The 23149-nt window shown below is 47.6% G+C and overlaps 67 non-coding genes and 7 pseudogenes across 67 annotated transcripts; all 74 read right to left on the minus strand.

Annotated features, from left to right (window-relative positions):
• Positions 1–18: 18 nt before the first annotated feature.
• LOC128197280 (5S ribosomal RNA) lies at positions 19–137 on the minus strand (annotated as a pseudogene).
• A 216-nt stretch (positions 138–353) lies between these two features.
• On the minus strand, positions 354–472 carry LOC128197225 (5S ribosomal RNA). Its single transcript, XR_008249631.1, has one exon. It is a non-coding gene; the product is annotated as a 5S ribosomal RNA (ribosomal RNA).
• A 215-nt stretch (positions 473–687) lies between these two features.
• LOC128197249 (5S ribosomal RNA) lies at positions 688–805 on the minus strand. Its single transcript, XR_008249655.1, has one exon. It is a non-coding gene; the product is annotated as a 5S ribosomal RNA (ribosomal RNA).
• A 155-nt stretch (positions 806–960) lies between these two features.
• Positions 961–1079, minus strand: LOC128197052 (5S ribosomal RNA). Its single transcript, XR_008249458.1, has one exon. It is a non-coding gene; the product is annotated as a 5S ribosomal RNA (ribosomal RNA).
• Positions 1080–1390: 311 nt separating this feature from the next.
• Positions 1391–1509, minus strand: LOC128197169 (5S ribosomal RNA). The gene has a single exon (XR_008249575.1). It is a non-coding gene; the product is annotated as a 5S ribosomal RNA (ribosomal RNA).
• Positions 1510–1724: 215 nt separating this feature from the next.
• Positions 1725–1843, minus strand: LOC128197256 (5S ribosomal RNA). Its single transcript, XR_008249662.1, has one exon. It is a non-coding gene; the product is annotated as a 5S ribosomal RNA (ribosomal RNA).
• A 214-nt stretch (positions 1844–2057) lies between these two features.
• On the minus strand, positions 2058–2176 carry LOC128197260 (5S ribosomal RNA). The gene has a single exon (XR_008249665.1). It is a non-coding gene; the product is annotated as a 5S ribosomal RNA (ribosomal RNA).
• A 215-nt stretch (positions 2177–2391) lies between these two features.
• LOC128197100 (5S ribosomal RNA) lies at positions 2392–2510 on the minus strand. The gene has a single exon (XR_008249506.1). It is a non-coding gene; the product is annotated as a 5S ribosomal RNA (ribosomal RNA).
• A 191-nt stretch (positions 2511–2701) lies between these two features.
• Positions 2702–2820, minus strand: LOC128197210 (5S ribosomal RNA). Its single transcript, XR_008249616.1, has one exon. It is a non-coding gene; the product is annotated as a 5S ribosomal RNA (ribosomal RNA).
• Positions 2821–3037: 217 nt separating this feature from the next.
• On the minus strand, positions 3038–3156 carry LOC128197213 (5S ribosomal RNA). Its single transcript, XR_008249619.1, has one exon. It is a non-coding gene; the product is annotated as a 5S ribosomal RNA (ribosomal RNA).
• Positions 3157–3371: 215 nt separating this feature from the next.
• Positions 3372–3490, minus strand: LOC128197277 (5S ribosomal RNA; annotated as a pseudogene).
• Positions 3491–3704: 214 nt separating this feature from the next.
• Positions 3705–3814, minus strand: LOC128197289 (5S ribosomal RNA; annotated as a pseudogene).
• Positions 3815–4028: 214 nt separating this feature from the next.
• Positions 4029–4147, minus strand: LOC128197002 (5S ribosomal RNA). The gene has a single exon (XR_008249408.1). It is a non-coding gene; the product is annotated as a 5S ribosomal RNA (ribosomal RNA).
• Positions 4148–4342: 195 nt separating this feature from the next.
• On the minus strand, positions 4343–4461 carry LOC128197188 (5S ribosomal RNA). Its single transcript, XR_008249594.1, has one exon. It is a non-coding gene; the product is annotated as a 5S ribosomal RNA (ribosomal RNA).
• Positions 4462–4678: 217 nt separating this feature from the next.
• On the minus strand, positions 4679–4797 carry LOC128197067 (5S ribosomal RNA). The gene has a single exon (XR_008249473.1). It is a non-coding gene; the product is annotated as a 5S ribosomal RNA (ribosomal RNA).
• A 215-nt stretch (positions 4798–5012) lies between these two features.
• On the minus strand, positions 5013–5131 carry LOC128197192 (5S ribosomal RNA). Its single transcript, XR_008249598.1, has one exon. It is a non-coding gene; the product is annotated as a 5S ribosomal RNA (ribosomal RNA).
• Positions 5132–5344: 213 nt separating this feature from the next.
• On the minus strand, positions 5345–5463 carry LOC128197235 (5S ribosomal RNA). Its single transcript, XR_008249641.1, has one exon. It is a non-coding gene; the product is annotated as a 5S ribosomal RNA (ribosomal RNA).
• Positions 5464–5689: 226 nt separating this feature from the next.
• On the minus strand, positions 5690–5808 carry LOC128196952 (5S ribosomal RNA). Its single transcript, XR_008249358.1, has one exon. It is a non-coding gene; the product is annotated as a 5S ribosomal RNA (ribosomal RNA).
• Positions 5809–6024: 216 nt separating this feature from the next.
• LOC128197124 (5S ribosomal RNA) lies at positions 6025–6143 on the minus strand. Its single transcript, XR_008249530.1, has one exon. It is a non-coding gene; the product is annotated as a 5S ribosomal RNA (ribosomal RNA).
• Positions 6144–6358: 215 nt separating this feature from the next.
• LOC128197193 (5S ribosomal RNA) lies at positions 6359–6477 on the minus strand. The gene has a single exon (XR_008249599.1). It is a non-coding gene; the product is annotated as a 5S ribosomal RNA (ribosomal RNA).
• Positions 6478–6691: 214 nt separating this feature from the next.
• On the minus strand, positions 6692–6810 carry LOC128197228 (5S ribosomal RNA). Its single transcript, XR_008249634.1, has one exon. It is a non-coding gene; the product is annotated as a 5S ribosomal RNA (ribosomal RNA).
• A 227-nt stretch (positions 6811–7037) lies between these two features.
• Positions 7038–7156, minus strand: LOC128197082 (5S ribosomal RNA). Its single transcript, XR_008249488.1, has one exon. It is a non-coding gene; the product is annotated as a 5S ribosomal RNA (ribosomal RNA).
• A 217-nt stretch (positions 7157–7373) lies between these two features.
• On the minus strand, positions 7374–7492 carry LOC128197036 (5S ribosomal RNA). The gene has a single exon (XR_008249442.1). It is a non-coding gene; the product is annotated as a 5S ribosomal RNA (ribosomal RNA).
• A 216-nt stretch (positions 7493–7708) lies between these two features.
• On the minus strand, positions 7709–7827 carry LOC128197006 (5S ribosomal RNA). The gene has a single exon (XR_008249412.1). It is a non-coding gene; the product is annotated as a 5S ribosomal RNA (ribosomal RNA).
• A 217-nt stretch (positions 7828–8044) lies between these two features.
• Positions 8045–8163, minus strand: LOC128196966 (5S ribosomal RNA). Its single transcript, XR_008249372.1, has one exon. It is a non-coding gene; the product is annotated as a 5S ribosomal RNA (ribosomal RNA).
• Positions 8164–8300: 137 nt separating this feature from the next.
• On the minus strand, positions 8301–8419 carry LOC128197200 (5S ribosomal RNA). The gene has a single exon (XR_008249606.1). It is a non-coding gene; the product is annotated as a 5S ribosomal RNA (ribosomal RNA).
• Positions 8420–8750: 331 nt separating this feature from the next.
• LOC128197081 (5S ribosomal RNA) lies at positions 8751–8869 on the minus strand. The gene has a single exon (XR_008249487.1). It is a non-coding gene; the product is annotated as a 5S ribosomal RNA (ribosomal RNA).
• A 33-nt stretch (positions 8870–8902) lies between these two features.
• LOC128197284 (5S ribosomal RNA) lies at positions 8903–9021 on the minus strand (annotated as a pseudogene).
• Positions 9022–9152: 131 nt separating this feature from the next.
• On the minus strand, positions 9153–9271 carry LOC128197095 (5S ribosomal RNA). The gene has a single exon (XR_008249501.1). It is a non-coding gene; the product is annotated as a 5S ribosomal RNA (ribosomal RNA).
• Positions 9272–9421: 150 nt separating this feature from the next.
• Positions 9422–9540, minus strand: LOC128197184 (5S ribosomal RNA). The gene has a single exon (XR_008249590.1). It is a non-coding gene; the product is annotated as a 5S ribosomal RNA (ribosomal RNA).
• A 216-nt stretch (positions 9541–9756) lies between these two features.
• On the minus strand, positions 9757–9875 carry LOC128197018 (5S ribosomal RNA). The gene has a single exon (XR_008249424.1). It is a non-coding gene; the product is annotated as a 5S ribosomal RNA (ribosomal RNA).
• Positions 9876–10025: 150 nt separating this feature from the next.
• LOC128197165 (5S ribosomal RNA) lies at positions 10026–10144 on the minus strand. The gene has a single exon (XR_008249571.1). It is a non-coding gene; the product is annotated as a 5S ribosomal RNA (ribosomal RNA).
• A 216-nt stretch (positions 10145–10360) lies between these two features.
• On the minus strand, positions 10361–10526 carry LOC128197288 (5S ribosomal RNA; annotated as a pseudogene).
• A 131-nt stretch (positions 10527–10657) lies between these two features.
• Positions 10658–10776, minus strand: LOC128197139 (5S ribosomal RNA). The gene has a single exon (XR_008249545.1). It is a non-coding gene; the product is annotated as a 5S ribosomal RNA (ribosomal RNA).
• A 216-nt stretch (positions 10777–10992) lies between these two features.
• LOC128197019 (5S ribosomal RNA) lies at positions 10993–11111 on the minus strand. The gene has a single exon (XR_008249425.1). It is a non-coding gene; the product is annotated as a 5S ribosomal RNA (ribosomal RNA).
• A 150-nt stretch (positions 11112–11261) lies between these two features.
• Positions 11262–11380, minus strand: LOC128197065 (5S ribosomal RNA). The gene has a single exon (XR_008249471.1). It is a non-coding gene; the product is annotated as a 5S ribosomal RNA (ribosomal RNA).
• Positions 11381–11591: 211 nt separating this feature from the next.
• LOC128197056 (5S ribosomal RNA) lies at positions 11592–11710 on the minus strand. Its single transcript, XR_008249462.1, has one exon. It is a non-coding gene; the product is annotated as a 5S ribosomal RNA (ribosomal RNA).
• Positions 11711–11743: 33 nt separating this feature from the next.
• On the minus strand, positions 11744–11862 carry LOC128197070 (5S ribosomal RNA). Its single transcript, XR_008249476.1, has one exon. It is a non-coding gene; the product is annotated as a 5S ribosomal RNA (ribosomal RNA).
• Positions 11863–12077: 215 nt separating this feature from the next.
• Positions 12078–12196, minus strand: LOC128197099 (5S ribosomal RNA). Its single transcript, XR_008249505.1, has one exon. It is a non-coding gene; the product is annotated as a 5S ribosomal RNA (ribosomal RNA).
• A 33-nt stretch (positions 12197–12229) lies between these two features.
• LOC128197159 (5S ribosomal RNA) lies at positions 12230–12348 on the minus strand. The gene has a single exon (XR_008249565.1). It is a non-coding gene; the product is annotated as a 5S ribosomal RNA (ribosomal RNA).
• Positions 12349–12498: 150 nt separating this feature from the next.
• On the minus strand, positions 12499–12617 carry LOC128197234 (5S ribosomal RNA). The gene has a single exon (XR_008249640.1). It is a non-coding gene; the product is annotated as a 5S ribosomal RNA (ribosomal RNA).
• Positions 12618–12851: 234 nt separating this feature from the next.
• LOC128197191 (5S ribosomal RNA) lies at positions 12852–12970 on the minus strand. Its single transcript, XR_008249597.1, has one exon. It is a non-coding gene; the product is annotated as a 5S ribosomal RNA (ribosomal RNA).
• A 150-nt stretch (positions 12971–13120) lies between these two features.
• On the minus strand, positions 13121–13239 carry LOC128197061 (5S ribosomal RNA). The gene has a single exon (XR_008249467.1). It is a non-coding gene; the product is annotated as a 5S ribosomal RNA (ribosomal RNA).
• Positions 13240–13449: 210 nt separating this feature from the next.
• Positions 13450–13568, minus strand: LOC128196956 (5S ribosomal RNA). The gene has a single exon (XR_008249362.1). It is a non-coding gene; the product is annotated as a 5S ribosomal RNA (ribosomal RNA).
• Positions 13569–13784: 216 nt separating this feature from the next.
• On the minus strand, positions 13785–13903 carry LOC128197118 (5S ribosomal RNA). Its single transcript, XR_008249524.1, has one exon. It is a non-coding gene; the product is annotated as a 5S ribosomal RNA (ribosomal RNA).
• A 33-nt stretch (positions 13904–13936) lies between these two features.
• On the minus strand, positions 13937–14055 carry LOC128197266 (5S ribosomal RNA). Its single transcript, XR_008249671.1, has one exon. It is a non-coding gene; the product is annotated as a 5S ribosomal RNA (ribosomal RNA).
• Positions 14056–14186: 131 nt separating this feature from the next.
• On the minus strand, positions 14187–14305 carry LOC128197162 (5S ribosomal RNA). The gene has a single exon (XR_008249568.1). It is a non-coding gene; the product is annotated as a 5S ribosomal RNA (ribosomal RNA).
• Positions 14306–14522: 217 nt separating this feature from the next.
• On the minus strand, positions 14523–14641 carry LOC128197150 (5S ribosomal RNA). Its single transcript, XR_008249556.1, has one exon. It is a non-coding gene; the product is annotated as a 5S ribosomal RNA (ribosomal RNA).
• Positions 14642–14791: 150 nt separating this feature from the next.
• LOC128196954 (5S ribosomal RNA) lies at positions 14792–14910 on the minus strand. The gene has a single exon (XR_008249360.1). It is a non-coding gene; the product is annotated as a 5S ribosomal RNA (ribosomal RNA).
• A 215-nt stretch (positions 14911–15125) lies between these two features.
• LOC128196889 (5S ribosomal RNA) lies at positions 15126–15244 on the minus strand. Its single transcript, XR_008249295.1, has one exon. It is a non-coding gene; the product is annotated as a 5S ribosomal RNA (ribosomal RNA).
• A 33-nt stretch (positions 15245–15277) lies between these two features.
• LOC128197217 (5S ribosomal RNA) lies at positions 15278–15396 on the minus strand. Its single transcript, XR_008249623.1, has one exon. It is a non-coding gene; the product is annotated as a 5S ribosomal RNA (ribosomal RNA).
• Positions 15397–15546: 150 nt separating this feature from the next.
• On the minus strand, positions 15547–15665 carry LOC128197130 (5S ribosomal RNA). Its single transcript, XR_008249536.1, has one exon. It is a non-coding gene; the product is annotated as a 5S ribosomal RNA (ribosomal RNA).
• Positions 15666–15880: 215 nt separating this feature from the next.
• LOC128197119 (5S ribosomal RNA) lies at positions 15881–15999 on the minus strand. The gene has a single exon (XR_008249525.1). It is a non-coding gene; the product is annotated as a 5S ribosomal RNA (ribosomal RNA).
• Positions 16000–16149: 150 nt separating this feature from the next.
• On the minus strand, positions 16150–16268 carry LOC128196967 (5S ribosomal RNA). The gene has a single exon (XR_008249373.1). It is a non-coding gene; the product is annotated as a 5S ribosomal RNA (ribosomal RNA).
• Positions 16269–16481: 213 nt separating this feature from the next.
• On the minus strand, positions 16482–16600 carry LOC128197034 (5S ribosomal RNA). The gene has a single exon (XR_008249440.1). It is a non-coding gene; the product is annotated as a 5S ribosomal RNA (ribosomal RNA).
• A 159-nt stretch (positions 16601–16759) lies between these two features.
• LOC128197247 (5S ribosomal RNA) lies at positions 16760–16877 on the minus strand. Its single transcript, XR_008249653.1, has one exon. It is a non-coding gene; the product is annotated as a 5S ribosomal RNA (ribosomal RNA).
• A 143-nt stretch (positions 16878–17020) lies between these two features.
• Positions 17021–17139, minus strand: LOC128197046 (5S ribosomal RNA). The gene has a single exon (XR_008249452.1). It is a non-coding gene; the product is annotated as a 5S ribosomal RNA (ribosomal RNA).
• Positions 17140–17335: 196 nt separating this feature from the next.
• On the minus strand, positions 17336–17454 carry LOC128197252 (5S ribosomal RNA). Its single transcript, XR_008249658.1, has one exon. It is a non-coding gene; the product is annotated as a 5S ribosomal RNA (ribosomal RNA).
• A 150-nt stretch (positions 17455–17604) lies between these two features.
• Positions 17605–17723, minus strand: LOC128197105 (5S ribosomal RNA). Its single transcript, XR_008249511.1, has one exon. It is a non-coding gene; the product is annotated as a 5S ribosomal RNA (ribosomal RNA).
• A 150-nt stretch (positions 17724–17873) lies between these two features.
• Positions 17874–17992, minus strand: LOC128197096 (5S ribosomal RNA). The gene has a single exon (XR_008249502.1). It is a non-coding gene; the product is annotated as a 5S ribosomal RNA (ribosomal RNA).
• Positions 17993–18208: 216 nt separating this feature from the next.
• LOC128197172 (5S ribosomal RNA) lies at positions 18209–18326 on the minus strand. Its single transcript, XR_008249578.1, has one exon. It is a non-coding gene; the product is annotated as a 5S ribosomal RNA (ribosomal RNA).
• Positions 18327–18476: 150 nt separating this feature from the next.
• On the minus strand, positions 18477–18595 carry LOC128197144 (5S ribosomal RNA). The gene has a single exon (XR_008249550.1). It is a non-coding gene; the product is annotated as a 5S ribosomal RNA (ribosomal RNA).
• Positions 18596–18926: 331 nt separating this feature from the next.
• Positions 18927–19037, minus strand: LOC128197290 (5S ribosomal RNA; annotated as a pseudogene).
• A 150-nt stretch (positions 19038–19187) lies between these two features.
• Positions 19188–19306, minus strand: LOC128197243 (5S ribosomal RNA). The gene has a single exon (XR_008249649.1). It is a non-coding gene; the product is annotated as a 5S ribosomal RNA (ribosomal RNA).
• A 217-nt stretch (positions 19307–19523) lies between these two features.
• LOC128197167 (5S ribosomal RNA) lies at positions 19524–19642 on the minus strand. Its single transcript, XR_008249573.1, has one exon. It is a non-coding gene; the product is annotated as a 5S ribosomal RNA (ribosomal RNA).
• Positions 19643–19792: 150 nt separating this feature from the next.
• LOC128197071 (5S ribosomal RNA) lies at positions 19793–19911 on the minus strand. The gene has a single exon (XR_008249477.1). It is a non-coding gene; the product is annotated as a 5S ribosomal RNA (ribosomal RNA).
• Positions 19912–20107: 196 nt separating this feature from the next.
• LOC128197156 (5S ribosomal RNA) lies at positions 20108–20226 on the minus strand. Its single transcript, XR_008249562.1, has one exon. It is a non-coding gene; the product is annotated as a 5S ribosomal RNA (ribosomal RNA).
• Positions 20227–20376: 150 nt separating this feature from the next.
• LOC128197098 (5S ribosomal RNA) lies at positions 20377–20495 on the minus strand. Its single transcript, XR_008249504.1, has one exon. It is a non-coding gene; the product is annotated as a 5S ribosomal RNA (ribosomal RNA).
• A 216-nt stretch (positions 20496–20711) lies between these two features.
• On the minus strand, positions 20712–20829 carry LOC128197258 (5S ribosomal RNA). Its single transcript, XR_008249664.1, has one exon. It is a non-coding gene; the product is annotated as a 5S ribosomal RNA (ribosomal RNA).
• A 150-nt stretch (positions 20830–20979) lies between these two features.
• Positions 20980–21098, minus strand: LOC128197145 (5S ribosomal RNA). The gene has a single exon (XR_008249551.1). It is a non-coding gene; the product is annotated as a 5S ribosomal RNA (ribosomal RNA).
• Positions 21099–21429: 331 nt separating this feature from the next.
• On the minus strand, positions 21430–21540 carry LOC128197291 (5S ribosomal RNA; annotated as a pseudogene).
• Positions 21541–21690: 150 nt separating this feature from the next.
• Positions 21691–21809, minus strand: LOC128197244 (5S ribosomal RNA). Its single transcript, XR_008249650.1, has one exon. It is a non-coding gene; the product is annotated as a 5S ribosomal RNA (ribosomal RNA).
• A 150-nt stretch (positions 21810–21959) lies between these two features.
• Positions 21960–22078, minus strand: LOC128197112 (5S ribosomal RNA). The gene has a single exon (XR_008249518.1). It is a non-coding gene; the product is annotated as a 5S ribosomal RNA (ribosomal RNA).
• A 220-nt stretch (positions 22079–22298) lies between these two features.
• On the minus strand, positions 22299–22417 carry LOC128197079 (5S ribosomal RNA). Its single transcript, XR_008249485.1, has one exon. It is a non-coding gene; the product is annotated as a 5S ribosomal RNA (ribosomal RNA).
• Positions 22418–23149: the final 732 nt, after the last annotated feature.

Genomic DNA, 23149 nt, shown 5'->3' on the forward strand with positions numbered 1-23149 from the left:
AAAAAAAACGTCAGAAAAAAGGTGCAACACGAGGACATCTCAAGAGGTCACCCATCCTAATACTACTCTCGCCCAAGCACGCTTAACTGCAGAGTCCTGATGGGATACAATGCAATAGTGCTGGTATGATCACACCTGCAAATCTTTGCACGATCAATGTATATATGGCTTCGACAGCGTGTATAAGTTTCAAGACTTCGAGACACGCGTGCGAGTGACCTGAGGTGGATGGTTTAGATCCGAAAAAGTCGTGATAATAGTTAGTTGGATTCGTGTAGGCGATACTTTGAGACTTGGTTGCAACTAACAAGGACGAAAACAAATGTAAAAAAGAAAAAAAAAACGTCAGAAAAGAGGTGCAACAAGAGGACTTCCCAGGAGTTCAACCATTCTAGTACTACTCTAGCCCAAGCACCCTTAACTGCGGAGTTCTGATGGGATCCGGTGCATTAGTGCTGGTATGATCGCACCTGCCAATCTTTGCACGATCAATGTATATATGGCTTCGGCAGCGTGTATAAGTTTCAAGACTTCGAGACATGCGTGCGAGTGACCTGAGGTTGATGGTTTGGATTCGAAAAAGCCGTGATAATAGTTAGTTGGAGTCGTGTAGGCGGTACTTTGGGACTTGGTTGCAACTAACAGGGACAAAAAAAACGTAAAAAAGAAAAAAAAAACTTCAAAAAAGAGGTGCAAACAAGGAATTCCCAAGAGGTCACCCATCCTAGTACTACTCTCGCCCAAGCATGCTTCACTGCGGAGTTCTGATGAGATCCGGTGCATTAGTGCTGGTCTTATCGCACCTGCCAATCTTTGCAAGATCAATGTATATATGGTTTCGGCAACGTTTATAAGTTTCAAGACTTCGAGACACGCGTGCGAGTGACCTGAGGTGGATCGTTTGGATCCGAAAAAGCCGTGATAACAGTTAGTTGGAGTCGTGTAGGCGGTACACATCAAGAGGTGCAACACGAGGACTTCCCAGGAGGTCACCCATCCTAGTACTACTCTCGCCCAAGCACGCTTATCTGCGGAGTTCTGATGGGATCCGATGCATTAGTACTGGTATGATCGCACTTGCCAATCTTTGCACGATCAATGTATGTATGGCTTCGACAGCGTGTATAAGTTTCAAGACTTCGAGACACGCGTGCGAGTGACCTGACGTGGATGGTTTGGATCCGAAAAAGTCGTGATACAAGTTAGTTGGAGTAGTGTAGGCGGTACTTTGGGACTTGGTTGCAACTAACAAGGACGAAAAAAAACGTAAAAAAGAAAAAAAAAACGTGACTGGGTTGCAACTAACTAGGACGAAAAAAACGTAAAAAAGAAAAAAAAACGTCAAAAAAGAAAAAAAAACGTCAAAAAAGAAAAAAAAAACGTCAAAAAAGAGGTGCAACACGAGGACTTCCTAGGAGGTCACCCATCCTAATACTACTCTCGCCCAAACATGCTTCACTGCGGAGTTCTGATGGGATCCGGTGCATCAGTGCTGGTCTGATCGCACCTGCCAATCTTTGCACGATCAATGTATATATGGCTTCGGCAGCGTGTATAAGTTTCAAGACTTCGAGACACGCGTGCGAGTGACCTGAGGTGGATGGTTTGGATCCGAAAAAGTCGTGATAACAGTTAGTATGAGTCGTGTAGGCGGTTCTTTGGGACTTGGTTGCAAATAACAGGGACGAAAAAAAACGTAAAAAAGAAAAAAAAACGTCAGAAAAGAGGTGCAACACGAGGACTTCCGAGGAGGTCACCCATCCTAGTACTACTCTCGCCCAAGCATGCTTAACTATGGAACTCTGATGGGATCCGGTGCATTAGTGCTGGCCTGATTGCACATGCCAATCTTTGCACGATCTATGTATATATGGCTTCGCCAGCGTGTATAAGTTTCAAGACTTCGACATACGCGTGCGAGTGACTTGACGTGGATGGTTTGGATCCGAAAAAGTTGTGATAAAAGTTAGTTGGATTCTTGTAGGGGGTACTTTGGACTTCGTTGCAACTAACAAGGACGAAAAAAAACGTAAAAAAGAAAAAAAAACGTCAGAAAAGAGGTGCAAGAAGAGGACTTCCCAGGAGGTCAACCATTCTAGTACTACTCTCGCCCAAGCACGCTTGACTGCGGAGTTCTGATAGGATCCGGTGCATTAGTGTTGGTATGATCGCACCTGCCAATCTTTGCACGATCAATGTACATATGGCTTCGGCAGCGTGTATAAGTTTCAAGACTTCAAGACACGCGTGCGAGTGACCTGACGTGGATGGTTTGGATCCGAAAAAGCCGTGATAACAATTAGTTGGAGTCGTGTAGGCGGTATTTTGGGACTTGATTGCAACTAACAAGGACGGAAAAAAACGTAAAAAAGAAAAAAAAACGTTAAAAAAGAGGTGCAACATAAGGACTTCCCAGGAGGTCACCCATCCTAGTACTACTCTCGCCCAAGCACGATTAACTGCGGAGTTCTGATGGGATCCGGTGCATTAGTGCTGGTATGATCGCATCTGCCAATCTTTGCACGATCAATGTACATATGGCTTCGGCAGCGTGTACAAGTTTCAAGACTTCGAGACACGCGTGCGAGTGACCTGAGGTGGATGGTTTGGATCCGAAAAAGCCGTGATATTTGGAACTTGGTTGCAACTAACAAGGACGGAAAAAAACGTAAAAAAAAAAAACAAAAAAAACGTCAAAAAAGAGGTGCAACATCAGGACTTCCCAGGAGGTCAACCATCCTAGTACTACTCTCGCCCAAGCACGCTTAACTGCGGAGTTCTAATGGGATCCGATGCATTAGTGCTGGTACGATCACACCTGCCAATCTTTGCACGATCAATGTACAAATGGCTTCGGCAGCGTGAACAAGTTTCAAGACTTCGAGACACGCGTGCGAGTGACCTGAGGTGGATTGTTAGGATCCGAAAAAGCCGTGATAACAGTTAGTTCGAGTCGTGTAGGCGGTACCTTGGGACTTGGTTGCAACTAACAAGGACGGAAAAAAATCGTAAAAAAGAAAAAAAAAACGTAAAAAAAGAGGTGCAACACAAGGACTTCCCAGGAGGTCACCCATCCTAGTACTACTCTCGCGCAAGCACGCTTGACTGCGGTGTTCTGATGGGATCCGGTGCATTCGTGCTGGTATGATCGAACCTGCCAATCTTTGCACGATCAATGTATATATGGCTTCGGCAGCATGAATAAGTTTCAAGATTTCGAGACACACGTGCGAGTGACCTGAGGTTGATGGTTTGGATCCGAAAAAGCCGTGATAACAGTTAGTTGGACTCATGTAGGCGGTTCTTTGGGACTTGGTTGCAACTAACAGGGACGAAAAAAAACGTAAAAAAGAAAAAAAAACGTCAGAAAAGAGGTGCAACACGAGGACTTCCGAGGAGGTAACCCATCCTAGTACTACTCTCGCTCAAGCATGCTTAACTATGGTGTTCTGATGGGATCCGGTGCATTAGTGCTGGCCTGATTGCACATGCCAATCTTTGCACGATCATTGTATATATGGCTTCGCCAGCGTGTATAAGTTTCAAGACTTCGACACACGCGTGCGAGTGACCTGACGTGGATGGTTTGGATCCGAAAAAGTCGTGATAACAGTTAGTTCGATTCGTGTAGGCGGTACTTTGGACTTCGTTGCAACTAACAAGGACGAAAAAAAACGTAAAAAAGAAAAAAAAACGTCAGAAAAGAGGTGCAAGAAGAGGACTTCCCAGGAGGTCAACCATTCTAGTACTACTCTCGCCCAAGCACGCTTGACAGCGGAGGATCCGGTGCATTAGTGCTGGTATGATCGCACCTGCCAATCTTTGCACGATCAATGTACATATGGCTTCGGCAGCGTGTATATGTTTCAAGACTTCAAGACACGCGTGCGAGTGACCTGACGTGGATGGTTTGGATCCGAAAAAGCCGTGATAACAGTTAGTTGGAGTCGTGTAGGCGGTATTTTGGGACTTGATTGCAGCTAACAAGGACGGAAAAAAACGTAAAAAAGAAAAAAAACGTTAAAAAAGAGGTGCAACACAAGGACTTCCCAGGAGGTCAACCATCCTAGTACTACTCTCGCCCAAGCACGCTTAACTGCGGAGTTCTGATGGGATCCGGTGCATTAGTGCTGGTATGATCGCATCTGCCAATCTTTGCACGATCAATGTACATATGGCTTCGGCAGCGTGTACAAGTTTCAAGACTTCGAGACACGCGTGCGAGTGACCTGAGGTGGATGGTTTGGATCCGAAAAAGCCGTGATATTTGGAACTTGGTTGCAACTAACAAGGACGGAAAAAAACGTAAAAAACAAAGAAAACAAAAAAAAACGTCAAAAAAGAGGTGCAACATGAGGACTTCCCAGGAGGTCAACCATCCTAGTACTATTCTCGCCCAAGCACGCTTAACTGCGGAGTTCTAATGGGATCCGATGCATTAGTGCTGGTACGATCACACCTGCCAATCTTTGCACGATCAATGTACAAATGGCTTCGGCAGCGTGTACAAGTTTCAAGACTTCGAGACACGCGTGCGAGTGACCTGAGGTGGATTGTTTGGATCCGAAAAAGCCGTGATAACAGTTAGTTCGAGTCGTGTAGGCGGTACTTTGGGACTTGGTTGCAACTAACAAGGACGGAAAAAAATCGTAAAAAAGAAAAAAAAAACGTCAAAAAAGAGGTGCAACACAAGGACTTCCGAGGAGGTCACCCATCCTAGTACTACTCTCGCCCAAGCACGCTTGACTGCGGAGTTCTGATGGGATCCGGTGCATTCGTGCTGGTATGATCGAACCTGCCAATCTTTGCACGATCAATGTATATATGGCTTCGGCAGCATGTATAAGTTTCAATACTTCGAGACACGCGTGCGAGTGACCTGAGGTGGATGGTTTGGATCCGAAAAAGCCGTGATAACAGTTAGTTAGAGTCATGTAGGCGGTTCTTTGGGACTTGGTTGCAACTAACAGGGACGAAAAAAAACGTAAAAAAGAAAAAAAAACGTCAGAAAAGAGGTGCAACACGAGGACTTCCGAGGAGGTCACCCATCCTAGTACTACTCTCGCCCAAGCATGCTTAACTATGGAGTTCTGATGGGATCCGGTGCATTAGTGCTGGCCTGATTGCACATGCCAATCTTTGCACGATCATTGTATATATGGCTTCGCCAGCGTGTATAAGTTTCAAGACTCGACACACGCGTGCGAGTTACCTGACGAGGATGGTTTGGATCCGAAAAAGTCGTGATAACAGTTAGTTGGATTCGTGTAGGCGGTACTTTGGACTTCGCTGCAACTAACAAGGACGAAAAAAAACGTAAAAAAGAAAAAAAAACGTCAGAAAAGAGGTGCAAGAAGAGGACTTCCCAGGAGGTCAACCATTCTAGTACTACTCTCGCCCAAGCACGCTTGACTGCGGAGTTCTGATAGGATCCGGTGGATTAGTGCTGGTATGATCGCACCTGCCAATCTTTGCACGATCAATGTACATATGGCTTCGGCAGCGTGTATAAGTTTCAAGACTTCAAGACACGCGTGCGAGTGACCTGACGTGGATGGTTTGGATCCGAAAAAGCCGTGATAACAGTTAGTTGGAGTCGTGTATGCGGTATTTTGGGACTTGATTGCAACTAACAAGGACGGAAAAAAACGTAAAAAAGAAAAAAAACGTCAGAAAAAACGATAAAAAAGAGGTGCAACACAAGGACTTCCCAGGAGGTCACCCATCCTAGTACTACTCTCGCCCAAGCACGCTTAGCTGCGGAGTTCTGATGGGATCCGGTGCATTAGTGCTGGTGTGATCGCACCTGCTAATCTTTGCACGATCAATGTACATATGGCTTCGGCAGCGTCTACTAGTTTCAAGACTTCGAGACATGCGTGCGAGTGACCTGCGGTGGATGGTTTGGATCCGAAAAAGCCGTGATAACAGTTAGTTGGAGTCGTGTAGGCGGTACTTTGGAACTTGGTTGCAACTAACAAGGACGGAAAAAAATCGTAAAAAAGAAAAAAAAATGTCAAAAAAGAGGTGCAACACAAGGACTTCCCAGGAGCTCACCCATCCTAGTACTACTCTCGCCCAAGCACGCTTGACTACGGAGTTCTGATGGGATCCGGTGCATTCGTGCTGGTATGATCGAACCTGCCAATCTTTGCACGATCAATGTATATATGGCTTCGGCATCATGTATAAGTTTCAAGACTTCGAGACACGCGTGCGAGTGACCTGAGGTGGATGGTTTGGATCCGAAAAAGCCGTGATAACAGTTAGTTGGAGTCATGTAGGCGGTTCTTTGGGACTTGGTTGCAACTAACAAGGACGAAAAAAAAAGTAAAAAAGAAAAAAAAACGTCAGAAAAGAGGTGCAACACGAGGACTTCCGAGGAGGTCACCCATCCTAGTACTACTCTCGCCCAAGCATGCTTAACTATGGAGTTCTGATGGGATCCGGTGCATTAGTGCTGGCCTGATTGCACATGCCAATCTTTGCACGATCATTGTATATATGGCTTCGCCAGCGTGTATAAGTTTCAAGACTTCGACACACGCGTGCGAGTTACCTGACGAGGATGGTTTGGATCCGAAAAAGTCGTGATAACAGTTAGTTGGATTCGTGTAGGCGGTACTTTGGACTTCGCTGCAACTAACAAGGACGAAAAAAAACGTAAAAAAGAAAAAAAAATGTCAGAAAAGAGGTGCAAGAAAAGGACTTCCCAGGAGGTCAACCATTCTAGTACTACTCTCGCCCAAGCACGCTTGACTGCGGAGTTCGGATAGGATCCGGTGCATTAGTGCTGGTATGATCGCACCTGCCAATCTTTGCACGATCAATGTACATATGGCTTCGGCAGCGTGTATAAGTTTCAAGACTTCAAGACACGCGTGCGAGTGACCTGACGTGGATGGTTTGGATCCGAAAAAGCCGTGATAACAGTTAGTTAGAGTCGTGTATGCGGTATTTTGGGACTTGATTGCAACTAACAAGGACGGAAAAAAACGTAAAAAAGAAAAAAAAACGTCAGAAAAAACGTTAAAAAAGAGGTGCAACACAAGGACTTCCCAGGAGGTCACCCATCCTAGTACTACTCTCGCCCAAGCGCGCTTAGCTGCGGAGTTCTGATGGGATCCGATGCATTAGTGCTGGTGTGATCGCACCTGCCAATCTTTGCACGATCAATGTACATATGGCTTCGGCAGCGTCTACTAGTTTCAAGACTTCGAGACATGCGTGCGAGTGACCTGCGGTGGATGGTTTGGATCCGAAAAAGCCGTGATAACAGTTAGTTGGAGTCGTGTAGGCGGTACTTTGGAACTTGGTTGCAACTAACAAGGACGGAAAAAAACGTCAAAAAGAAAAAAAAACACGTCAAAAAAGAGGTGCAACACGAGGACTTCCCAAGAGGTCACCCATCCTAGTACTACTCTCGCCCAAGCACGCTTAACTATGGAGTTCTGATGGGATCCGGTGCATTAGTGCTGTTATGATCGCACCTGCCAATCGTTGCACGATCAATGTACATATGGCTTCGGCAGCGTCTACAAGTTTCAAGACTTCGAGACACGCGTGCGAGTGACCTGAGGTGGATGGTTTGGATCCGAAAAAGCCGTGATAACAGTTAGTTGGGGTCGTGTAGGCGGTACTTTGGAACTTGGTTGCAACTAACAAGGACGGAAAAAAACGTCAAAAAGAAAAAAAAAACGTCAAAAAAGAGGTGCAACACGAGGACTTCCCAGGAGGTCACCCATCCTAGTACTAATCTCGTCCAAGCACGCTTAGCTGTGGAGTTCTGACGGGATCCGGTGCATTAGTGCTGGTATGATCGCACCTGCCAATCTTTGCACGATCAATGTACATATGGCTTCGGCAGCGTGTACAAGTTTCAAGACTTCGAGACACACGTGCGAGTGACCTGAGGTGGATGGTTTGGATCTGAAAAAGCCGTGATAACAGTAAGTTGGAGTCGTGTAGGCGGTACTTTGGAACTTGGTTCCAACTAACAAGGACGGAAAAAAACGTCAAAAAGAAAAAAAAAAACGTCAAAAAAGAGGTGCAACACGAGGACTTCCCAGGAGGTCACCCATCCTAGTACTACTCTCGCGCAAGCACGCTTAACTGCGGAGTTCTGATGGGATCCGGTGCATTAGTGCTGGTATGATCGCACCTGTCAATTTTTGCACGATCAATGTACATATGGCTTCGGCAGCGTGTACAAGATTCAAGACTTCGAGACACGTGTGCAAGTGACCTGAGGTGGATGGTTTGGATCCGAAAAAGCCGGAAAAAAAAAAAACGTCAAAAAAGAGGTGCAGCACGAGGACTTCCCAGGAGGTCACCCATCCTAGTACTACTCTCGCCCAAGCACGCTTAACTGCGGAGTTGTGATGGGATCCGGTGCATTAGTGCTGGTCTGATCGCACAACACGAGGACTTCCCAGGAGGTCACCCATCCCAGTACTACTCTCGCCCAAGCACGCTTAACTGCGCTGCGAAGTTCTGATGTGATCCGGTGCATTAGTGCTGGTATGATCGCACCTACCAATCTTTGCACGATCAATGTACATATGGCTTTGGCAGCGTGTACAAGTTTCAAGACTTCGAGACACGCGTGCGAGTGACCTGAGGTGGATGGTTTGGATCCGAAAAAGCCGTGATAATAGTTAGTTGTAGTCGTGTAGGCGGTACTTTGGAACTTGGTTGCAACTAACAAGGACGGAAAAAAACGTCAAAAAGAAAAAAAAAACATCAAAAACGAGGTGCAACACGAGGACTTCCCAAGAGGTCACCCATCATAGTACTACTCTCGCCCAAGCACGCTTAACTGCGGAGTTCTGATGGGATCCAGTGCATTAGTGCTGGTATGATCGAACCAGCCAATCTTTGCACGATCAATGTAGTCAAAAAAAAGGTGCAACACGAGGACTTCCCAGGAGGTCACCCATCCTAGAACTACTCTCGCCGAAGCACGCTTAACTGCAAAGTTCTTATCGGATCCAGTCCATTATTGCTAGTATGATCGCACCTGCCAATCTTTGCACGATCAATGTACATATAGTTTCAAGACTTCGAGACACGCGTGCGAGTGACCTGAGGTGGATGGTTTGGATCCGAAAAAGCCGTGATAACAGTTAGTTGGAGTCGTGTAGGCGGTAAGAGAGGTGACACACGAGGACTTCCCAGGAGGTCACCCATCCTAGTACTACTCTCGCCCAAGCACGCTTAACTGCGGAGTTCTGATGGGATCTGGTGCATTAGTGCTGGTATGATCGCACCTGCCAATATTTGCACGATCAATGTACATATGGCTTCGGCAGCATGTACAAGTTTCAAGACTTCGAGACACGCGTGCGAGTGACCTGAGGTGGATGGTTTGGATCCGAAAAAGCCGTGATAACAGTTAGTTGGAGTCGTGTAGGCGGTAAAAGAGGTGACACACGAGGACTTCCCAGGAGGTCACCCATCCTAATACAACTCTCGCCCAAGCACGCTTAACTGCGGAGTTCTGATGGGATCTGGTGCATTAGTGCTGGTATGATCGCACCTGCCAATATTTGCACGATCGATGTACATATGGCTTCGGCAACATGTACAAGTTTCAAGACTTCGAGACACGCGTGCGAGTGACCTGAGGTGGATGGTTTGGATCCGAAAAAGCCGTGATAACAGTTAGTTGGAGTCGTGTAGGCGGTACTTTGGAACTTGGTTGCAACTAACAAGGACGGAAAAAAACGTCAAAAAGAAAAAAAAAACGTCAAAAAAGAGGTGCAACACGAGGACTTCCTAGGAGGTCACCCATCCTAGTACTACTCTCGCCCAAGCACGCTTAACTGCAGAGTTCTGATGGGATCCGGTGCATTAGTGCTGGTAGGATCGCACCTGCCAATTTTTGCACGATCAATGTACATATGGCTTCGGCAGCGTGTACAAGTTTCAAGACTTCGAGACACGCGTGCGAGTGACCTGAGGTGGATGGTTTGGATCCGAAAAAGCCGTGATAACAGTTAGTTGGAGTCGTGTAGGCGGTAAAAGAGGTGCAACACGAGGACTTCCCAGGAGGTCAACAATCCTAGTACTACTCTCGTCAAAGCACGCTTAACTGCGGAGTTCTGATGGGATCCGGTGCATTAGTGCTGGTATGATCGCACCTGCCAATCTTTGCACGATCAATGTACATATGGCTTCGGCAGCGTGTACATGTTTCAAGACTTCGAGACACACGTGCGAGTGACCTGAGGTGGATGGTTTGGATCCGAAAAAGCCGTGATAATAGTTAGTTGTAGTCGTGTAGGCGGTACTTTGGAACTTGGTTGCAACTAACAAGGACGGAAAAAAACGTCAAAAAGAAAAAAAAAACATCAAAAACGAGGTGCAACACGAGGACTTCCCAAGAGGTCACCCATCCTAGTACTACTCTCGCCCAACGAGGACTTCCCAGGAGGTCACCCATCCTAGAACTACTCTCGCCGAAGCACGCTTAACTGCAAAGTTCTGATGGGATCCAGTGCATTATTGCTGGTATGATCGCACCTGCCAATCTTTGCACGATCAATGTACATATAGATTCAAGGCTTCGAGACACGCGTGCGAGTGACCTTAGGTGGATGGTTTGGATCCGAAAAAGCCGTGATAACAGTTAGTTGGAGTCGTGTAGGCGGTAAGAGAGGTGACACACGAGGACTTCCCAGGAGGTCACCCATCCTAGTACTACTCTCGCCCAAGCACGCTTAACTGTGGAGTTCTGATGGGATCTGGTGCATTAGTGCTGGTATGATCGCACCTGCCAATATTTGCACGATCAATGTACATATTGCTTCGGCAGCATGTTCAAGTTTCAAGACTTCGAGACACGCGTGCGAGTGACCTGAGGTGGATGGTTTGGATCCGAAAAAGCCGTGATAACAGTTAGTTGGAGTCGTGTAGGCGGTACTTTGGAACTTGGTTGCAACTAACAAGGACGGAAAAAAACGTCAAAAAGAAAAAAAAAACGTCAAAAAAGAGGTGCAACACGAGGACTTCCTAGGAGGTCACCCATCCTAGTACTACTCTCGCCCAAGCACGCTTAACTGCAGAGTTCTGATGGGATCCGGTGCATTAGTGCTGGTAGGATCGCACCTGCCAATCTTTGCACGATCAATGTACATATGGCTTCGGCAGCGTGTACAAGTTTCAAGACTTCAAGACACGCGTGCGAGTGACCTGAGGTGGATGGTTTGGATCCGAAAAAGCCGTGATAACAGTTAGTTGGAGTCGTGTAGGCGGTAAAAGAGGTGCAACACGAGGACTTCCCACGAGGTCAACCATCCTAGTACTACTCTCGTCCAAGCACGCTTAAATGCGGAGTTCTGATGGGATCCGGTGCATTAGTGCTGGTATGATCGCACCTGCCAATCTTTGCACGATCAATGTACATATCGCTTCGGCAGCGTGTACAAGTTTCAAGACTTCGAGACACGCGTGCCAGAGACCTGAGGTGGATTGTTTGGATCCGAAAAAGTCGTGATAACAGTTAGTTGGAGTCGTGTAGGCGGTACTTTGGAACTTGGTTGCAACTAACAAGGACGGAAAAAAACGTCAAAAAAAAAAATGTCAAAAAAGAGGTGCAACACGAGGAATTCCCAGGAGGTCACCCATCCTAGTAGTACTCTCGCCCAAGCTCGCTTAACTGCGGAGTTCTGATGGGATCCGGTGCATTAGTGCTAGTATGATCGCACCTGCCAATCTTTGCACGATCAATGTAGTCAAAAAAGAGGTGCAACACGAGGACTTCCCAGGAGGTCACCCATCCTAGTACTACTCTCGCCGAAGCACGCTTAAATGCGGAGTTCTGATGGGATCCGGTGCATTAGTGCTGGTATGATCGCACCTGCCAATCTTTGCACGATCAATGTACATATCGCTTCGGCAGCGTGTACAAGTTACAAGACTTCGAGACACGCGTGCCAGAGACCTGAGGTGGATTGTTTGGATCCGAAAAAGTCGTGATAACAGTTAGTTGGAGTCGTGTAGGCGGTACTTTGGAACTTGGTTGCAACTAACAAGGACGGAAAAAAACGTCAAAAAAAAAAAAAAACGTCAAAAAAGAGGTGCAACACGAGGAATTCCCAGGAGGTCACCCATCCTAGTACTACTCTCGCCCAAGCACGCTTAACTGCGGAGTTATGATGGGATCCGGTGCATTAGTGCTCGTATGATCGCACCTGCCAATCTTTGCACGATCAATGTAGTCAAAAAAGAGGTGCAACACGAGGACTTCCCAGGAGGTCACCCATCCTAGTACTACTCTCGCCGAAGCACGCTTAACTGCAGAGTTCTGATGGGATCCAGTGCATTAGTGCTGGTCTAATCGCACCTGCCAATCTTTGCACGATCAATGTACATATGGCTTCGGCAGCGTGTACAAGTTTCAAGACTTCGAGACACGCGTGCGAGTGACCTGAGGTGGATGGTTTGGATCCGAAAAAGCCGTGATAACAGTTAGTTGGAGTCGTGTAGGCGGTAAAAGAGGTGACACACGAGGACTTCCCAGGAGGTCACCCATCCTAGTATAACTCTCGCCCAAGCATGCTTAACTGCGGAGTTCTGATGGGATCTGGTGCATTAGTGCTGGTATGATCGCACCTGCCAATATTTGCACGATCAATGTACATATGGCTTCGGCAACATGTACAAGTTTCAAGACTTCGAGACACGCGTGCGAGTGACCTGAGGTGGATGGTTTGGATCCGAAAAAGCCGTGATAACAGTTAGTTGGAGTCGTGTAGGCGGTACTTTGGAACTTGGTTGCAACTAACAAGGACGGAAAAAAACGTCAAAAAGAAAAAAAAACGTCAAAAAGAAAAAAAAACGTCAAAAAAGAGGTGCAACTCGAGGACTTCCTAGGAGGTCACCCATCCTAGTACTACTCTCGCCCAAGCACGCTTAACTGCAAAGTTCTGATGGGATCCGATGCATTAGTGCTGGTAGGATCGCACCTGCCAATCTTTGCACGATCAATGTACATACGGCTTCGGCAGCGTGTACAAGTTTCAAGACTTCGAGACACGCGTGCGAGTGACCTGAGGTGGATGGTTTGGATCCGAAAAAGCCGTGATAACAGTTAGTTGGAGTTGTGTAGGCGGTAAAAGAGGGGCAACACGAGGACTTCCCAGGAGGTCAACCATCCTAGTACTACTCTCGCTCAAGCACGCTTAACTGCGGAGTTCTGATGGGATCCGGTGCATTAGTGCTGGTATGATCGCACCTGCCAATCTTTGCACGATCAATGTACATATCGCTTCAGCAGCGTGTACAAGTTTCAAGACTTCGAGACACGCGTGCGAGAGACCTGAGGTGGATGGTTAGGATCCGAAAAAGTCGTGATAACAGTTAGTTGGAGTCGTGTAGGCGGTACTTTGGAACTTGGTTGCAACTAACAAGGACGGAAAAAAACGTCAAAAAAAAAACGTCAAAAAAGAGGTGCAACACGAGGACTTCGCAGGAGGTCACCCATCCTAGTACTACTCTCGCCCAAGCACGCTTACCTGCGGAGTTCTGATGGGATCCGGTGCATTAGTGCTGGTATGATCGCACCTGCCAATCTTTGCACGATCAATGTACATATGGCTTTGGCAGCGTGTACAAGTTTCAAGACTTCGAGACACGCGTGCGAGTGACCTGAGGTGGATGGTTTGGATCCGAAAAAGCTGTGATAATAGTTAGTTGTAGTCGTGTAGGCGGTACTTTGGAACTTGGTTGCAACTAACAAGGACGGAAAAAAACGTCAAAATGAAAAAAAAAACATTAAAAACGAGGTGCAACACGAGGACTTCGCAATAGGTCACCCATCCTAGTACTACTCTCGCCCAAGCACGCTTAACTGCGGAGTTCTGATGGGATCCAGTGCATTAGTGCTGGTATGATCGAACCTGCCAATCTTTGCACGATCAATGTAGTCAAAAAAGAGGTGCAACACGAGGACTTCCCAGGAGGTCACCCATCCTAGAACTACTCTCACCGAAGCACGCTTAACTGCAAAGTTCTGATGGGATCCAGTGCATTATTGCTGGTATGATCGCACCTGCCAATCTTTGCACGATCAATGTACATATAGTTTCAAGACTTCGAGACACGCGTGCCAGTGACCTGAGGTGGATGGTTTGGATCCGAAAAAGCCGTGATAGCAGTTAGTTGGAGTCGTGTAGGCGGTAAGAGAGGTGACACACGAGGACTTCCCAGGAGGTCACCCATCCTAGTACTACACTCGCCCAAGCACGCTTAACTGCGGAGTTCTGATGGGATCTGGTGCATTAGTGCTAGTATGATCGCACCTGCCAATATTTGCACGATCAATGTACATATGGCTTCGGCAGCATGTACAAGTTTCAAGACTTCGAGACACGCGTGCGAGTGACCTGAGGTGGATGGTTTGGATCCGAAAAAGCCGTGATAACAGTTAGTTGGAGTCGTATAGGCGGTACTTTGGAACTTGGTTGCAACTAACAAGGACGGAAAAAAACGTCAAAAAGAAAAAAAAAAACGTCAAAAAAGAGGTGCAACACGAGGACTTTCTAGGAGGTCACCCATCCTAGTACTACTCTCGCCCAAGCACGCTTAACTGCAAAGTTCTGATGGGATCCGGTGCATTAGTGCTGGTAGGATCGCACCTGCCAATCTTTGCACGATCAATGTACATATGGCTTCGGCAGCGTGTACAAGTTTCAAGACTTCGAGACACGCGTGCGAGTGACCTGAGGTGGATGGTTTGGATCCGAAAAAGCCGTGATAACAGTTAGTTGGAGTCGTGTAGGCGGTAAAAGAGGTGCAACACGAGGACTTCCCAGGAGGTCAACCATCCTAGTACTACTCTCGTCCAAGCACGCTTAACTGCGGAGTTCTGATGGGATCCGGTGCATTAGTGCTGGTATGATCGCACCTGCCAATCTTTGCACGATCAATGTACATATCGCTTCGGCAGCGTGTACAAGTTTCAAGACTTCGAGACACGCGTGCGAGAGACCTGAGGTGGATTGTTTGGATCCGAAAAAGTCGTGATAACAGTTAGTTGGAGTCGTGTAGGCGGTACTTTGGAACTTGGTTGCAACTATCAAGGACGGAAAAAAACGTCAAAAAAAAAAAAAAACGTCAAAAAAGAGGTGCAACACGAGGAATTCCCAGGAGGTCACCCATCCTAGTACTACTCTCGCCCAAGCACGCTTAACTGCGGAGTTCTGATGGGATCCGGTGCATTAGTGCTGGTATGATCGCACCTGCCAATCTTTGCACGATCAATGTAGTCAAAAAAGAGGTGCAACACGAGGACTTCCCAGGAGGTCACCCATCCTAGTACTACTCTCGCCGAAGCACGCTTAACTGCAGAGTTCTGAATGGATCCAGTGCATTAGTGCTGGTATAATCGCACCTGCCAATCTTTGCACGATCAATGTACATATGGCTTCGGCAGCGTGTACAAGTTTCAAGACTTCGAGACACGCGTGCGAGTGACCTGAGGTGGATGGTTTGGATCCGAAAAAGCCGTGATAACAGTTAGTTGGAGTCGTGTAGGTGGTAAAAGAGGTGACACACGAGGACTTCCCAGGAGGTCACCCATCCTAGTACAACTCTCGCCCAAGCACGCTTAACTGCGGAGTTCTGATGGGATCTGGTGCATTAGTGCTGGTATGATCGCACCTGCCAATATTTGCACGATCAATGTACATATGGCTTCGGCAACATGTACAAGTTTCAAGACTTCGAGACACGCGTGCGAGTGACCTGAGGTGGATGGTTTGGATCCGAAAAAGCCGTGATAACAGTTAGTTGGAGTCGTGTAGGCGGTACTTTGGAACTTGGTTGCAACTAACAAGGACGGAAAAAAACGTCAAAAAGAAAAAAAAACGTCAAAAAAGAGGTGCAACACGAGGACTTCCTAGGAGGTCACCCATCCTAGTACTACTCTCGCCAAAGCACGCTTAACTGCAGAGTTCTGATGGGATCCGGTGCATTAGTGCTGGTAGGATCGCACCTGCCAATCTTTGCACGATCAATGTACATATGGCTTCGGCAGCGTGTACAAGTTTCAAGACTTCGAGACACACGTGCGAGTGACCTGAGGTGGATGGTTTGGATCCGAAAAAGCCGTGATAACAGTTAGTTGGAGTTGTGTAGGCGGTAAAAGAGGGGCAACACGAGGACTTCCCAGGAGGTCAACCATCCTAGTACTACTCTCGCCCAAGCACGCTTAACTGCGGAGTTCTGATGGGATCCGGTGCATTAGTGCTGGTATGATCGCACCTGCCAATCTTTGCACGATCAATGTACATATCGCTTCAGCAGCGTGTACAAGTTTCAAGACTTCGAGACACGCGTGCGAGAGACCTGAGGTGGATGGTTTGGATCCGAAAAAGTCGTGATAACAGTTAGTTGGAGTCGTGTAGGCGGTACTTTGGAACTTGGTTGCAACTAACAAGGACGGAAAAAAACGTAAAAAAAAAAAAAAAGTCAAAAAAGAGGTGCAACACGAGGACTTCCCAGGAGGTCACCCATCGTAGTACTACTCTCGCCCAAGCACGCTTAACTGCGGAGTTTTGATGGAATCCGGTGCATTAATGCTGGTATGATCGCGCCTGCCAATCTTTACACGATCAATGTACATATCGCTTCGGCAGCGTGTACAAGTTTCAAGACTTCGAGACACGCGTGCGAGAGACCTGAGCTGGATGGTTTGGATCCGAAAAAGCCGTGATAAAAGTTAGTTGGAGTCGTGTAGGCGGTAAACGTCAAAAAAGAGGTGCAACACGAGGACTTCCCAGGAGGTCACCCATCCTAGACTACTCTCGCCAAAGCACGCTTACCTGCGGAGTTCTGAAGGGATCCGGTGCATTAGTGCTGATATGATCGCACCTGCCAATCTTTGCACGATCAATGTACATATGGCTTCGGCAGCGTGTACAAGCTTCAAGACTTCGAGACACGCGTGCGAGTGACCTGAGGTGGATGGTTTGGATCCGAAAAAGCCGTGATAACAGTTAAAAAAAACGTCAAAAAAGAGGTGCATCACGAGGACTTTCCAGGAGGTCATCCATCCTAGTACTACTCTCGCCCAAGCACGCTTAACTGCGGAGTTCTGATGGGATCCGGTGCATTAGTGCTGGTATGATCGCACCTACCAATCTGTTCACGATCAATGTACATATGGCTTCGGCAGCGTGTACAAGTTTCAAGACTTCGAGACACGCATGCGAGTGACCTGAGGTGGATGGTTTGGATCCGAAAAATCCGTGATAACTGTTAGTTGGAGTCGTGTAGGCGGTACTTTGGAACTTGGTTGCAACTAACAAGGACGGAAAAAAACGTCAAAAAAGAGGTGCGACACGAGGACTTCCCAGGAGGTCACCCATCCTAGTACTACTCTCGCCTAAACACGCTTAACTGCAGAGTTCTGATGGGAACCAGTGCATTAGTGCTGGTATCATCGCACTGGCCAATCTTTGCACGATCAATGTACATATGGCTTCGGCAGCGTGTACAAATTTCAAGACTTCGAGACACGCGTGCGAGTGACCTGAGGTGGATGGTTTGGATCCGAAAAAGCCGTGCTAACAGTTAGTTGGAGTCGTGTAGGCGGTAAAAGAAGTGACACACGAGGACTTCCCAGGAGGTCACCCATCCTAGTACTACTCTCGCCCAAGCACGCTTAACTGCGGAGTTCTGATGGGATCTGGTGCATTAGTGCTGGTATGATCGCACCTGCCAATCTTTGCACGATCAATGTACATATGGCTTCGGCAGCGTGTACAAGTTTCAAGACTTCGAGACACGCGTGCGAGTGACCTGAGGTGGATGGTTTGGATCCGAAAAAGCCGTGCTAACAGTTAGTTGGAGTCGTGTAGGCGGTAAAAGAGGTGACACACGAGGACTTCCCAGGAGGTCACCCATCCTAGTACTACTCTCGCCCAAGCACGCTTAACTGCGGAGTTCTGATGGGATCTGGTGCATTAGTGCTGGTATGATCGCACCTGCCAATCTTTGCACGATCAATGTACATATGGCTTCGGCAGCGTGTACAAGTTTCAAGACTTCGAGACACGCGTGCGAGTGACCTGAGGTGGATGGTTTGGATCCGAAAAAGCCGTGATAACAGTTAGTTGGAGTCGTGTAGGCGGTACTTTGGAACTTGGTTGCAACTAACAAGGACGGAAAAAAACGTCAAAAAGAAAAAAAAAACGTCAAAAAAGAGGTGCAACACGAGGACTTCCCAGGAGGTCACCCATCCTAGACTACTCTCGCCCAAGCACGCTTACCTGCGGAGTTCTGATGGGATCCAGTGCATTAGTGCTGGTAGGATCGCACCTGCCAATCTTTGCACGATCAATGTACATATGGCTTCGGCAGCGTGTACAAATTTCAAGACTTCGAGACACGCGTGCGAGTGACCTGAGGTGGATGGTTTGGATCCGAAAAAGCCGTGATAACAGTTAGTTGGAGTCGTGTAGGCGGTAAAAGAGGTGACACACGAGGACTTCCCAGGAGGTCACCCATCCTAGTACTACTCTCGCCCAAGCACGCTTAACTGCGGAGTTCTGATGGGATCTGATGCATTAGTGCTGGTATGATCGCACCTACCAATATTTGCACGATCAATGTACATATGGCTTCGGCAGCATGTACAAGTTTCAAGACTTCGAGACACGCGTGCGAGTGACCTGAGGTGGATGGTTTGGATCCGAAAAAGCCGTGATAATAGTTAGTTGGAGTCGTGTAGGCGGTACTTTGGAACTTGGTTGCAACTAACAAGGACGGAAAAAAACGTCAAAAAGAAACTAAAAACGTCAAAAAAGAGGTGCAACATCTCGCCCAAGCACGCTTAACTGCGGAGTTCTGATGGGATCCGGTGCATTAGTGCTGGTATGATCGCACCTGCCAATCTTTGCACGATCAATGTAGTCAAAAAAGAGGTGCAACACGAGGACTTCCCAGGAGGTTACCCATCTTAGTACTACTCTCGCCGAAGCACGCATAACTGCAGAGTTCTGATGGGATCTAGTGCAGGTATGATCGCACCTGCCAATCTTTGCACGATCAATGTACATATGGCTTCGGCAGCGTGTACAAGTTTCAAGACTTCGAGACACGCGTGCGAGTGACCTGAGGTGGATGGTTTGGATCCGAAAAAGCCGTGATAACAGTTAGTTGGAGTCGTGTAGGAGGTAAAAGAGGTGACACACGAGGACTTCCCAGGAGGTCACCCATCCTCGTACTACTCTCGCCCAAGCACGCTTAACTGCGGAGTTCAGATGGGATATGGTGCATTAGTGCTGGTATGATCGCACCTGCCAATATTTGCACGATCAATGTACATATGGCTTCGGCAGCATGTACAAGTTTCAAGACTTCGAGACACGCGTGCGAGTGACCTGAGGTGGATGGTTTGGATCCGAAAAAGCCGTGAAAACAGTTAGTTGGAGTCGTGTAGGCGGTACTTTGGAACTTGGTTGCAACTAACAAGGACGGAAAAAAACGTCAAAAAGAAAAAAAAAAACGTCAAAAAAGAGGTGCAACACGAGGACTTCCTAGGAGGTCACCCATCCTAATACTACTCTCGCCCAAGCACGCTTAACTGCAGCGTTCTGATGGGATCCGGTGCATTAGTGCTGGTAGGATCGCACCTGCCAATATTTGCACGATCAATGTACATATGGCTTCGGCAGCGTGTACAAGTTTCAAGACTTCGAGACATGCGTGCGAGTGACCTGAGGTGGATGGTTTGGATCCGAAAAAGCCGTGATAAAAGTTAGTTGGAGTCGTGTAGGCGGTAAAAGACGTGCAACACGAGGACTTCCCAGGAGGTCAACCATCCTAGTACTACTCTCGCCCAAGCACGCTTAACTGCGGAGTTCTGATGTGATCCGGTGCATTAGTGCTGGTTTGATCGCACCTGCCAATCTTTGCACGATCAATGTACATATCGCTTCGGCAGCGTGTACAAGTTTCAAGACTTCGAGACACGCGTGCGAGAGACCTGAGGTGGATGGTTTGGATCCGAAAAAGCCGTGATAACAGTTAGTTGGAGTCGTGTAGGCGGTACTTTGGAACTTGGTTGCAACTAACAAGGACGGAAAAAAACGTCAAAAAAGAGGTGCGACACGAGGACTTCCCAGGAGGTCACCCATCCTAGTACTACTCTCGCCTAAGCACGCTTAACTGTAGAGTTCTGATGGGATCCAGTGCATTAGTGCTGGTATCATCGCACTGGCCAATCTTTGCACGATCAATGTACATATGGCTTCGGCAGCGTGTACAAATTTCAAGACTTCGAGACACGCGTGCGAGTGACCTGAGGTGGATGGTTTGGATCCGAAAAAGCCGTGCTAATAGTTAGTTGGAGTCGTGTAGGCGGTAAAAGAGGTGACACACGAGGACTTCCCAGGAGGTCACCCATCCTAGTACTACTCTCGCCCAAGCACGCTTAACTGCGGAGTTCTGATGGGATCTGGTGCATTAGTGCTGGTATGATCGCACCTGCCAATCTTTGCACGATCAATGTACATATGGCTTCGGCAGCGTGTACAAGTTTCAAGACTTCGAGACACGCGTGCGAGTGACCTGAGGTGGATGGTTTGGATCCGAAAAAGCCGTGATAACAGTTAGTTGGAGTCGTGTAGGCGGTACTTTGGAACTTGGTTGCAACTAACAAGGACGGAAAAAAACGTCAAAAAGAAAAAAAAAACGTCAAAAAAGAGGTGCAACACGAGGACTTCCCAGGAGGTCACCCATCCTAGACTACTCTCGGCCAAGCACGCTTACCTGCGGAGTTCTGATGTGATCCAGTGCATTAGTGCTGGTAGGATCGCACCTGCCAATCTTTGCACGATCAATGTACATATGGCTTCGGCAGCGTGTACAAATTTCAAGACTTCGAGACACGCGTGCGAGTGACCTGAGGTGGATGGTTTGGATCCGAAAAAGCTGTGATAACAGTTAGTTGGAGTCGTGTAGGCGGTAAAAGAGGTGACACACGAGGACTTCCCAGGAGGTCACCCATCCTAGTACTACTCTCGCCCAAGCACGCTTAACTGCGGAGTTCTGATGGGATCTGATGCATTAGTGCTGGTATGATCGCACCTGCCAATATTTGCACGATCAATGTACATATGGCTTCGGCAGCATGTACAAGTTTCAAGACTTCGAGACACGCGTGCGAGTGACCTGAGGTGGATGGTTTGGATTCGAAAAAGCCGTGATAATAGTTAGTTGGAGTCGTGTAGGCGGTACTTTGGAACTTGGTTGCAACTAACAAGGACGGAAAAAAACGTCAAAAAGAAAATAAAAACGTCAAAAAAGAGGTGCAACATCTCGCCCAAGCACGCTTAACTGCGGAGTTCTGATGGGATCCGGTGCATTAGTGCTGGTATGATCGCACCTGCCAATCTTTGCACGATCAATGTAGTCAAAAAAGAGGTGCAACACGAGGACTTTCCAGGAGGTTACCCATCTTAGTACTACTCTCGCCGAAGCACGCATAACTGCAGAGTTCTGATGGGATCTAGTGCAGGTATGATCGCACCTGCCAATCTTTGCACGATCAATGTACATATGGCTTCGGCAGCGTGTACAAGTTTCAAGACTTCGAGACACGCGTGCGAGTGACCTGAGGTGGATGGTTTGGATCCGAAAAAGCCGTGATAACAGTTAGTTGGAGTCGTGTAGGAGGTAAAAGAGGTGACACACGAGGACTTCCCAGGAGGTCACCCATCCTCGTACTACTCTCGCCCAAGCACGCTTAACTGCGGAGTTCAGATGGGATATGGTGCATTAGTGCTGGTATGATCGCACCTGCCAATATTTGCACGATCAATGTACATATGGCTTCGGCAGCGTGTACAAGTTTCAAGACTTCGAGACATGCGTGCGAGTGACCTGAGGTGGATGGTTTGGATCCGAAAAAGTCGTGATAACAGTTAGTTTGAGTCGTGTAGGCGGTAAAAGACGTGCAACACGAGGACTTCCCAGGAGGTCAACCATCCTAGTACTACTCTCGCCCAAGCACGCTTAACTGCGGAGTTTTGATGGGATCCGGTGCATTAGTGCTGGTTTGATCGCACCTGCCAATCTTTGCACGATCAATGTATATATCGCTTCGGCAGCGTGTACAAGTTTCAAGACTTCGAGACACGCGTGCGAGAGACCTGAGGTGGATGGTTTGGATTTGAAAAAGCCGTGATAACAGTTAGTTGGAGTCGTGTAGGCGGTACTTTGGAACTTGCTTGCAACTAACAAGGACGGAAAAAAACGTCAAAAAAAAAAAATAAAAAAACGTCAAAAAAGAGGTGCAACACGAGGACTTCCCAGGAGGTCACCCATCCTAGTACTACTCTCGCCCATGCACGCTTAACTGCGCAGTTCTGATGGAATCCGGTGCATTAGTGCTGGTATGATCGCACCTGCCAATCTTTACACGATCAATGTAAATATCGCTTCGGCAGCGTGTACAAGTTTCAAGACTTCGAGACACACGTGCGAGTGACCTGAGGTGGATGGTTTGGAACCGAAAAAGCCGTGATAACAGTAAGTTGGAGTCGTGTAGGCGGTACTTTGGAACTTGGTTGCAACTAACAAGGACGGAAAAAAACGTCAAAAAGAAAAAAAAAACGTCAAAAAAGAGCTGCAACACGAGGACTTCCCAGGAGGTCACCCATCCTAGTACTACTCTGTGCATTAGTGCTGGTATGATCGCACCTGCCAATCTTTGCACGATCAATGTACATATGGCTTCGGCAGCGTGTACAAGATTCAAGACTTCGAGACACGCGTGCGAGTGACCTGAGGTGGATGGTTTGGATCCGAAAAAGCTGTGATAACAGTAAGTTGGAGTCGTGTAGGCGGTACTTTGGAACTTGGTTGCAACTAACAAGGACGGAAAAAAACGTCAAAAAGAAAAAAAAAACGTCAAAAAAGAGGTGCAACACGAGGACTTCCCAGGAGGTCACCCATCCTAGTACTACTCTGTGCATTAGTGCTGGTATGATCGCACCTGCCAATCTTTGCACGATCAATGTACATATGGCTTCGGCAGCGTGTACAAGATTCAAGACTTCGAGACACGCGTGCGAGTGACCTGAGGTGGATGGTTTGGATCCGAAAAAGCCGTGATAACAGTTAGTTGGAGTCGTGTAGG

This window comes from Vigna angularis, chromosome 5 (assembly GCF_016808095.1).
Source record: "Vigna angularis cultivar LongXiaoDou No.4 chromosome 5, ASM1680809v1, whole genome shotgun sequence".
NCBI lineage: Eukaryota > Viridiplantae > Streptophyta > Magnoliopsida > Fabales > Fabaceae > Vigna > Vigna angularis.